Raw genomic sequence first — 12,049 nt, forward strand, 5'->3', positions numbered from 1 at the left:
AACGCAAGGGTTTGGGCAGGCTGCTGCAGGCAGGGAGCAGCAGGCGCGCGCGATTTTAAGATAGTTATGATATTTTTTGATTGTAGTTTGAAATATTAATTTTTATGTTAATTTTGTTAAACTATAGTGTTTTAATTTGATAAATACCTATTGTTATAAATTATGTGTATTTTCTTTTTTCTTTAGGATAAAAGAAAATCGATTAACTTAAATTTAAATAAATTTTTGAGTTAGGAAACACATGTTCTTAAGTACTAGGCCCACTCAAATTTATACACTGAAAGTTATGTTGTTATTAAATTAGAGTAAAAATTGGGAAGGACACTGTCTATCTAACATACATCACCTTCCATTATTAGTATGTTAAACTTGTGCTTTATCAACTTTATTTCCTCCAGTTAAGAAATTATTGCACTCTATTATCCATACCTACAATTAATCTAACACTCGAAGATAAGTGGATAGAAAAAATAAATAGATGTTCCAATTTCATGCTCAAATTAACAAAATACCTTTTTTGGTTTGCAAGTGAGTGAGTGTGTTTGTGTGTGTAAGATATGTATTAATAATATACAAAAAAAATACATTCATATCTAATTGTGACTTTCCACTAAGGAGACCAAGATCACATCAAGTTAGATAAAAACTGATAAACTCTTTAACTTTTTGATATTCATAACAAAAAGAACTAATACTCCTAATATCATTTTAGGAAATAAAAGATAGCAACCATGATAGAGTAAGAATTTTAGGCACCATAGAAAAAATGACATGACAAAATTAGATTGGCAAGCCTACATAACTTGGTTTATGTGTCAGGACATTCTTTATATATGTAGGAATTTACAGTGTAAGTTTGTTAGATAGAACACCAAGGGACACCGCTCACAAACAGATCACAAATCAGTACACCAGTGTTCTTGAAGTGGTTAAAACCCTCAAAACAGTCCACGACCTGAACCAACGTGACCACTTTAGGAAATTTATTAATGTAAAAGAAAGAAAATTTACATAAGCTTCTCTCATGAATGATCACACTACAAATGAACCTCCATGCTCCTTAAATAGAGAAAATGGACCAATCGGGTGTTAAGCCACAGATCAAGTGTCAGTAATACTGAGGAGAGAATGAACTGTCACATCACTTCATGTCTATAACATATCGTGACTGTCGGATTGTAAGTTACAAAAGTACATAGTAAATAAACACACTTTACCTAACTCTACACTAGACCAAGTTATACTTAACTATTTCCTTTGTGTTGGAATATCCTAACATCCCCCCTTAAGAACAACTTGGGATAGGATTGAAGGATGTACAAATATGACACAATAGGAGAAGGAAGGAGGCATTAGAGCCTATCCACCCTTAGTGACAACTTCCTAAAATCCAACCATAAATCTAAGTTTAGTAAACTTTGCCTTTGTTAGAGCCTTTGTAAAGATGTCTGTGAGTTGATCATCGGTTGAACAATATTTCACTTCAAGAACATGGTCATGAATGAGCTTTCTGATGAAGTGCATGTGTAGTTCAATGTGTTTGCTGCACTGATGTTGGACTGGATCTTTGCATAGTTGAATGTCACTTTGATTATCACACCAAAGTGTAGTCGGATGTTGTTGTTGAAATCCAAACTTTGACAGGATCTAATGAAGCCACAAGGCTTCCTTACTAGCTTCTATGGCGCCATGATACTCTGCTTCTACTGAAGAAAGAGAAATGGCACTTTGTTTCTTGAAAGCCCATGTAATAGGTCCATAACCAAGACTGAAGACATAACCTGCAGTAGACTTCTGATCATCAGGGTCACCAGCCCAATTGGGATCAATGAAACCAACCAATAGAGGAGATGCTTCTGCATTGTAATGAATCCCAAATTGAACTATACCTTGAACATAAAAAAATATTCTTTTAACTGCTTTCCAATGACTTTCATGTGGGTTTTGCATAAATTGAGAAATAAGGCTAACACCAAAGGAAAGGTCAGGACAGGTATGGGTTAGATACAAAATTTTTCCTAGAAGAAGACAATATAAGGTAACATCAACTTCAGGGGAAGTACAAGTGACTGAAAGTTTGGCTCCAGACTGAAAGGGAGAAGGGGATGGCTTATAGTCTTCCATGTGAAAGTGGCGTAGAAGATCACAAGCATACTTGTACTGGGAAAGGGAAATACCTTCTTTGGATTGCAAGACTTGAAGACCAAGAAAATAATGCAAGTGTCCTAAGTCCATCATTTCAAACTTCTTTTTAAGGTTGGTCTTCACATGGTTTATAAGACTGAGATCACTACCAGTAAGGATAATATCATCAACATAAAGAACAAGAATGATAAGAGACTTACCCACTTTCTTGGTGTAGACAGTATTGTCAGAATCACACTTATAAAAACCAATATCTAAAAGAAAGCTATCCATTTTGGCATACCAAGCCCGAGGGGATTGCTTGAGACCATAAAGGGATTTCTTAAGCTGACATATAAGGCTGGATTCTGTTTGTATAAAGCCAGGAGGTTGTTCCATATAGATTTCTTCATGCAAGTCCCCATGCAAGAAGGCAGATTTAACATCCATATGATGAACTTCCCATTTGAAAGAGGCAGCAAGGAAAAGAACAAGGCGGATAGAGTTCATTTTGGCAACAGGGGAGAAGGTTTCAGTATAGTCAATGCCTTCAACTTGTGAAAAACCCTTAGCAACAATATGAGCTTTATGTTTATCAACTTTTCCATCAAGTCCAAACTTAGTTCTATAAACCCATTTGCATCCAACAAATTTTCATCCCTTTGGAAGAGGAACAAGGTCCCATGTATCATTTGCCAATACTGAACGATATTCTTCATTCATAGCCGCGTCCCAATCTGGATGGCCTGTAGCTTATGCAAAGGTGTCAGGATCATAATCTGTGGAAGCTTGAGCCAATAAAGAAAAGGCTCTATAAAACTAAGAACGTGTACACCACTGATCTGTAGGATCACCTGCAAGAGCACCTACTACATCCCGAGTAACGCAGACCCATTTTGGAAGTTGAGGAGCTGAATGAGGATCCCGAGAAGGAGGGGGAGGGTTTTCATCCTCGTTGTCATCACCTAAAGAAATATTTTCAGAAGTAGAAGGGATAGAGAGAGGTGGCACATCCGCTGAACTAGGCTCGTAGGCCGATATATTTTTAGCGAAATTTACATCTCTTCTAATGATAACATTTTTAGATTTAGGTGGAAGAAGTCTACATCCTTTGACATCTTCAGAATATCCAACAAAAATACATTTTTCACTCTTAGGTTCTAAGGCTTTATGTTTCTCATCTAGAAAGTGACTTACATCTGGTTTAATTGAGCTCCATGCTTCTTCTAGAGTGATATTATTTAAAATCTTAGTAGGAGTGCGATTTACTTTGTAATTTGCACAATTAATTGCTTCTTCCCAAAAATTAAGACTAAGTCCTTTTGATTGAAGCATACAATTAGCCATTTCCTCTAAGGTGCGATTCTTCCTTTCAGCTACACCATTTTGCTATGGAGTATATGGAACAGTATGTTGCAATTGAATTCCATGCTTAGTGCAAAAGTTGATGAATTTTTTGTTAAGATATTCTCCACCATTATCAGATCTTAGCTTAAGAATTTGATGTCCAAATTGTTTATGAACAAAGGCCTTAAAGCCCAAGAACATGTTAAGGACTTCACTCTTGATTTTTAAGAACTATACCCAAGTGCGTCTAGAAAAATCATCAATGGAAGTTAAGAAATTCTTGTAGCCAGAGAATGAAACAACTGGAAGTGGACCACATAAATCACTATGCACAAGCTGTAAAGGGGCTGAGGTGTGCCAAGAGGCACGTTTTTCAAAACTATCCTGATGGTGTTTTCCAAGTACACATCTAGAAAAAACACCATCTCTACAAGATACCATAGGAAGACCTATCACCATATTTTCTTTACATAGATTTTGAAGGGAGCGATAGTTTAAGTGACCAAATCGCTCATGCCAAAGTTTTCTCACTTCATCATTATGAGAAACAAATACAGAGGGAAGAGTTGATGACCCAAAGTTGTTAAACTTATACAACCTTGTAGAATCATCAACAATGCTAGTAGCTAAAACCTATCTAGGATCTCTTAGGTCCTTAATTACAACATCATGAGGTGAAAATTCAACAATTTTACCTTCACCTAAAAGAGTGATCTGATATACAAATAGAAGGTTGTAGGATAAGGTAAGAACACATAATACATCATTAAATTGACCATTGTCTATATGAATAGTTCCAGTCTCTAAAACACTAATATATCTATCATCACCAACATATATATCTTTGGTGTTAAAATCATTTAAAGAAGAAAACATGGCTTTGTTTTCAGCCATGTGATAAAAAGCTCCAGAGTCAATGAGCCACTCATGAGAATGAGAAGAAGAAGATACATTTAGTGCATAACCAGACCGAGATGCTTGACAACCACATGCAAAAAGTGATAGTCCTGAAGATGAAGTTGAAGTTAAAGAGTGCTCCAAATGGTTGTTATGCTTCTTCATTTCTGCTTCCAAGGCTTCCATCTTCTTAAAGAATTTGATTCTAAGTGGCCTTCTCGATTACAAAATTTGCAATTTCTATTAGTCTTCTTCCCTTTGTTTTTATTTGCCTTATCATTTTGTTGAATTGATTTTTCATTTTGAGATTGAAATTTCTTAAGACCCTTGTTTGGTTTAGGACCATTCTTTTTAGGATACTGCTTCTTAGGATTCTTTGAATTTGGTTGTTGTTGGGCTGCTAAGGCTTTCTTAGAAGAGTTTCCAGTATTAAGAAGACCAAGATGTAAGAGTTTTTCTTGTTCTTTTATTAAAGAATTACAAAAGACATCAAAAGAGGGGGACTTGTAGGCTTGTCCTTGAGAAATAAAGACTTCTATAGTAGAATGGAAGGTGGAAACAAACACAGAGTAGGCTGGTCCTAACTTCGTAAGAATGGAATAGATAAGGCTACCATCTTCTTTCTTAACCTTAACATCTTCCAAGTGAAGTCTAAGGTTCTTGAACTTGGACAAAAAATCTTCAATGGAAGAAAAATTATTGGGGTCCAACATAAGCAAATCATTTTAGAGTTGATGGGCTCTAATTTCATTTTTGATTCCAAAACATTTATTGGGTTGTTTCATTACTTCATCAGGGGTATCAAGTTCTGCAATATGGAATCTAAGGTCTAGAGAAATAGACATCCCTATCAACCCTCGTGCTTGATCTTGATTATTTTCCCATTTGGCTTGCTTATCTTCATCTTTAGGTTTAGATTATTGGCCTGCAGCTATTCTATAAAGACCTTTACTTCTAAGTAAATCCACAATGTAGGACAACCATTGGAAGTAGTTGGTGTTGTCAAGTATAACTTGACATGGAATTTCCATTTTAATAGAAATTGAAGTTGTAGATGCTGAAACTAAGTGTTCCAATGGAAATATCTCGAAACATTAGGCCGATTAAAAAAAAGGCTCTGAAAATGGCTTTCAGATGAAGAAGTTATAACATTTTGAAAAAAACTGTTGAGGATGCTGACGAAGCACGTGAATGTTCGGAAGTGAATGATAATATTATATTTTAAACTCCCCCTTCCCAAACTTAATCTAATTATCTCACTTTTAAAAAAAAATTACTCTATGTCCCCCACTTTTATAAATAAGTGAATGCCACTTTTACAATGGTACTTTATGAGCTACCCACTAAATTGTAACCTAAATAAAAGATAAAGTGACTTTAGAATTATAAGTGACTCACTTTTTATAATGGGTGAGAACACTTTTACATAAAGTAACTTTAAAACATAAGTTACATGTGTTTTTTGAAAAAGTAACTCAACAAAAAGAAAGACTTGAACCCAAGACCTTTATTCTCATAAAGTAACTTTGGACCAAGTGAGCTAGTTTAAAAGGTTAGTAATTTTTGGAAAATATGAGGGACTTTTTTTTTTTTTTTTTTTTTTGTTTTTTACTCACTAAAGCTTTGGGGTGCGTGCTTACTTGAAAAACCCCTTTTTGCCTACAAAAAAAAAAACCACACAACCCAAAAACAAACATGCAAATAAAACAAGCCTTACGACTTAAAGTTAGATTTCGTCGAAAACTAAATATTTTCCTCAATGTTTGTGATTTTCCGATATCCCACTAAGGTGCAACGAAAAAGAGTATATGCATGAGGAAAATCCTTCCTTTCTGTTTCTGATTTTCCCAGACCGCACAGAGTCGCGGGGCAAAGAGCATACACAAAAATTAAAGGCATAGATCTAGTAATAAAAATAGAGAGACAAATAAACTGAAATAAACAGAGAGATAAATAACTAAAACTGAAAATACAGACTATATACCTCTAGATATTAAAAATGACATAACTAGGGCTACCAGAAACCTTTTCGTGTGAATCGAAAGAGGTTCCTCATTCGAATAGATGCTCCTAACACAATAGAGTTGTCCTCTTGGCCTAAAAGCAGTAAGAAACAGTAGATCTAGGAAACAACAGTCAAATGCAGTTGTAATGGCTCCAGATTTGGATCACCAATAGATGCGGCTCGCAAATAGCTTTGATACCATATAGGAATTTACAGGGTAAGTTCCTTAAATAGAACACCAAGGGACACCACTCATAAACAAATCATAGATCAATACACTAGTATTCTTGACATGGTTAAAACCATCAAAGAGGGAAACAGTCCACGACCTGAGCCAACGCGGCCACTTCAGGCAAATTTATTAATGTAAAAGAAATAAAATTTACATAATCTTCTCTCATGAATGGTCACACTACAAATGACCTTCCATTCTCTTTAAATGGAGAACATGGATCAATCTGGTGTTAAGCCACAGATCAAGTGTCAGTAATACCGAGGAGAGAATGAACTGTTAAATCACTTCATGTCTAGAACATATCATGACCGTCAGATTGTATGTTACAAAATTACATAGTAAAGAAACAAACTTTACCTAAATCTACATTAGACCAAGTTATACTTAACTATTTCCTATGTGTCAGAATATCCTAATAATATCTCTCAAATATTAGGTGGTTTTCATAAATAAGAATTCGGTTGGAAGGTGTGCCTTTTGACCCTTGAGTGCACTTTTGAATTTCCAGAGAATCATTGTTGCTACCTTGGGGGTTGGATACTATGATATCAATATCAAAGAGTAGTTTAAAGATAACTTCAATTTTTTTTTCCATCAAGTTCAATTTATGGAGAATAACCTCTCGTTGTAGCCCAATTTCCTCCACAGTTTGAGCTACACATGCTTTGTTGAGTCAATAAAGTTTAGTGAGCCTAAATATTTTTTGTGCCTTGTGAGCGATAACCTTGTAGTAGGGATCCCACCCTAAAATTTCGCTTCAATATACTCTTTATATGGCCCTTTTTTTTTTTCAGATATGAGTTTTTTAATTGTACCATCTTTTCTTTTACTTCAACAAAGAACCTTTCACGAAAATCCCTAGCTTCCTTTATGGCATTCTTTTGGGCTTTAGTGACATACCATGATGCTCTCTGAGGGGTAGGTTTTTGAGAATTTTTTCATGGACTCCTCTAAATTCCTCTTTTACTGGACCGATGATATAATTCATTGCCTATTTTTGTCATATTTAGAAGCCATAGAAGGAGAGGGGCCTTGAGTAGCAAGGGAAGCAAAATAACAGGGGTATCAGATAATAGAGGCCACATGATACAAAGTTTGATTGGAGTTACAATAAGAAACAATAGGGTATATACCTAGCACTTGTGAAGTGGGGAGGGGGGAGGATTTATGAGGAATTCACCTAACACATAGAAATAAATATTCTCAAAATTTTAAAATTAGCTAATTGTAGAAGAAAAGTTAGAACAATAAAACTAGAGTATTGAAATAGAAAGTAAGTAGTATAAAACTAGAAAATTGACTATTTTTTTTTATAGATAATAGATGGGAGCTAGGCTTGGGTAGGAGAACATTGCCAACAATATTTGAAAGCTTCTACTACTATTGTGAACCCTAGACTTATACAATCAACAATGGATTAAAACAACCAAATACCTTCTAGCTCCATGATGGCTCACAAATTTGTCAAATTTTCAAAATCATTCCTAGACATGTAGGATGAATGGGATAGTTCTTAATTAATTACTTGCATCCTCCCTCTACTCCTCTATCACACTATGTCTGTATGCTCTAGTATGTATATAAGGCTTCTCAAGGCATGTGGGGAGTGTAATAGTCCTAGTGTGTGACACCACATTAGGGTGTAACGAAATACTTTTTCTCTCCCTAAAATCCCAAATTTGTTACCTTAAATATGTACATTGACTATGATTTTTAGGAAATACAATGCATATTATAGTATTACAAAGTTCTACAAAGACGACTTGAGAATTACATAACCCCACATTTTTTTATAGCTTCTATATAAATCACCAACCACACAAACTATTCAACAATGAACCTCTAGGTATGAATGATGCTTGTTGATATCATATAAAGCAATATTTTCATGAAAGGGAACAACATTTTACTTTTTGTAGAAATATGGTGATAGAATTGCAACTGCTCAAGAAATTTTAATCTAAATCAAGAGACACAATTCTACTCTATCGATATGTGGAATTCAATTCACAATTTAGAACAACAATCTTAGACATGCAAGGAGAAATAACACACATGAACAATATTTTTGGAACCCAACTAGGAAAAATACTTCAAGTCTCTTTGCATTAATTAGATGAATAGAGATGTATTACAATTGCTAGCTCAGTTTGAGCTCAACCTGCAAGTGAATAACCTATCTCACTGCTCAATGAGAAGCTCTGACCCAGACTTAGTCAATTTCTTCCTCTGCTTGAGCCCCTATTTCCTTGCGCAATTCCTATAGAATTAGCCCCTAGTTTTTAGGAATTATTCCTCCAATTGATTGCGCAATTTTCAAGGTTTGATCATCTACCTGCATGCAACATCTATACACTCAAACTAGTTTACAACTACTTGTTACACTGCCTTGGAATCTCCACCACAGTTGGGAACTCAAATTCTCTGCATGCACTAGTTATTTTTGGCTAATTGATCAGTTAACGGAATGATCACTGAGTTAGACTATTGTCCCACTACATAATTGACCTACCAATAGTTTCTCCATCTGTTAGAACTAGTTTAACTGAACTCAACTGGATATAATTGAACTAGATTACTAAAATTTAGCAATTATATACGCTTAACTAAACTCCAAGCCATCTAACTCGAATTTATTGAGCTAAATGAGTGACAAGAGACATGTCACATAAGTTAATTACATCCAAGTTGTTTGTTGATGTGGAAATTTGAATTTTCTCAATTTGACTAAGGAAAAATCAAATTGAGACTTTCTTACTACACTTCTCAACACTCCCTCTCAGCAAGAAAGGGATTATCAACCACCCCTATCCTTCACCTATGGAACTCAAACTTCCCTCTTGACAAAGCCTTTGTTAAGATGTCAGCATCATTGTCCTTTGTCAGAATGTATTGTAGCAACATTATCCGCCTCTACACACAATCCCATAAATGATGATACTAAATATATATATGCTTGGATCGATCATGAAATACCGGATTCTCAGAGAGCTTAATGTAAATATGATTATCACAATAGATTATAGTTGGATCCATCACTCACCAAAAAGTACCACAAGTATTTTTCTCATCCATATCGTCTCACATGCTACTTAACTTGCAGCCATGTATTCTGCTTCTGTCGAGATGAGCACCACATATATTTGCTTCCTGCTGTACCAGGAAACGTTGCGGACCCTACAGTGAAAATTCCACCCGATGTACTCTTTTGGTTGGATGGACTCCTTGCCCAATCTAGATTTGTGAAGCCATACAAATTCACTCCCTCTGTCCATCTGTACCATAATCCATACTGGGTAGTGCCTCTAAGGTACCGTAAAACATGCTTTGCTTCCTTCCAATATAATTTGGTCGTCCTAACTGATGGGCCTCTAAATTATACATAAATTAAGGCCTATCTGACCATCCTTTAACACATTAAACCTCTCTTTTTTCATTAGATGACATATTTTGAACTTTAATATGCTCATTAGGAAGGTTTAGAGATAATTGCATATTCGTGCCTAATATTATTTATTTTTGTAGAATATTGTGAGAATATTGGGCATATTATGAAGATTTGGAGGAGGAGATAATCTAGGGAATTGCTCCCTATTATAATACAGATGAAGATTGGATAATAAATGAACAAAATATCATGAAATTATTGACAAATTATGGAGCTCCACTGATTGAGAAAATCAAGGGATGTGTTCCTTGTCATTTAATGCAAATTCCTAGTGTTGGAAACCATATCCATTATGTGAGGGATTTTGGAGGGGAAATATTCATCCTTTCAAGGATAATGTTTCCTCATCACTTTGTATAAGTACCAATTCGAATTGGCCTCTAGGGTCATTTATTTCTCAGTCTTCTTGTGGAGAAATCTTGTTCTTTAGCAACTCCACTTTCATTTCTAGTAGGGATGTACTTGGATTGATTCAAATAATGAAGTTTGGTGCCATTTTGAGCTTCTAAAGCTTGGTTTCCTTCATAGGAATATGAGTTTACTTGGGCTTGCTCATCACAGGAGCCTTAGATCCATCTTGTATAATTTATTTATGTCCTTTGAATGTTTTTTTTTCACTTGCATCTCTTATTTCTGTGTTGGCTACGTGGGGCCTGACCCAGGTTCAATGTTAGTTAACCAATCAAATCCCTACACTACTGGCCCTTTCAGCATCAGCCCGCGGAGCAAGGACCGAAGTCTCACCCGAAGAAGTACGGGGGGATGCTGGAACCAAGTTTTCGCACCCTGAGATGGCCGTGATGTCAGTTTATTCCTTATGTTCCTTCTTTCGTACAGGTCATTAAGTTCTAGGGCTCTGTCTGTCTAGCCCCTTATTCCACCCTTCGATACCTCCATGAAAGGGTACGATTGACCTTCACACAACCCTAACCTTCGGTTTAGGTACTTTCATGCTGCTAAAGCAACATATAGAATAGGTTTCCAAGTTATCCTTAAGTGTTTAATTATCTTACTAAACAATCACAGTTAGCACCGCGTAAACAGATATTCTTACTTGCGTTCAATTAACCAACATAATTACATACATTCACACATCACATAAGAATTGTAAATGAAATTCATACACAATATGACAAGATGCATTAACAGGAAACAAAGACACAAAATTTGCAGAATGCTTCTCTTTATTGATATCTTCATATGATTACAGACTTTATCTGCCCTGCGCACACAACTGCATGGGTCCACACACTCAGCTGCGGACTTCCACCCTAGGCCTCTGTGCACTCAGCTGTAGAGCCTCTACCTACACTAAGACTCAAAACTTAGACTTCTCTCCTTATCGCTCAAGACTTCTTACTTCTACCAAACTTATCTATGATTACTTAGAGCCTACTTACTTAGCTCTTTTTATACAATCCCATTGTCTGCAGACCATGGGTAGATCTTTACAGTTGACTTCACACTTTAGAAAATAAGGGTGGACAACCCTTTATGACTCATGACACCTTCGCACTCCGCGACCACAAAATGCAGAGACTTTACAACTTTATTACAAAATTTGACCCAAAACATGGCCTTTTAGCCCCAAAAATGTCCTTGGGGGATCCCGAGCCCAACAGGCCCCCCAACACAAACATCGTGAATCACCCTTGAGTCACTTAGCAGGCACGAAGATCTTAGCGCGAAGACCCCCCAGCTCGACCTATATGACCGCAACCTCGGCAGTGCATTGTGCGGTCACCTACTTCACGTCTTCGACCACCTTCTCGATCACTGCTCCAGAACTGTCGGACTGAAGCTTTTGCTGAGTTTCTTGTAGAGTCGCAAGATTTCCTTCGATAGAGGCTATAACCGTATAAGCCTCATCCAGTGAGGGCTTCAGTCACGCCTTCAACATTGCTTCCTTGTGTATCGTTGCATCCACGTGTTCTTTCAGCTACTTGGCCTCGTGCAGTTTCGCCAGTCTTTGTGTGACTGCGACAGTTTGCAC

The sequence above is a fragment of the Pinus tabuliformis genome, chromosome 9 (assembly GCF_031772625.1).
Source record: "Pinus tabuliformis cultivar Carrire ecotype Pingquan chromosome 9, CPIR1, whole genome shotgun sequence".
In the NCBI taxonomy this organism is placed as follows: Eukaryota; Viridiplantae; Streptophyta; class Pinopsida; order Pinales; family Pinaceae; genus Pinus; species Pinus tabuliformis.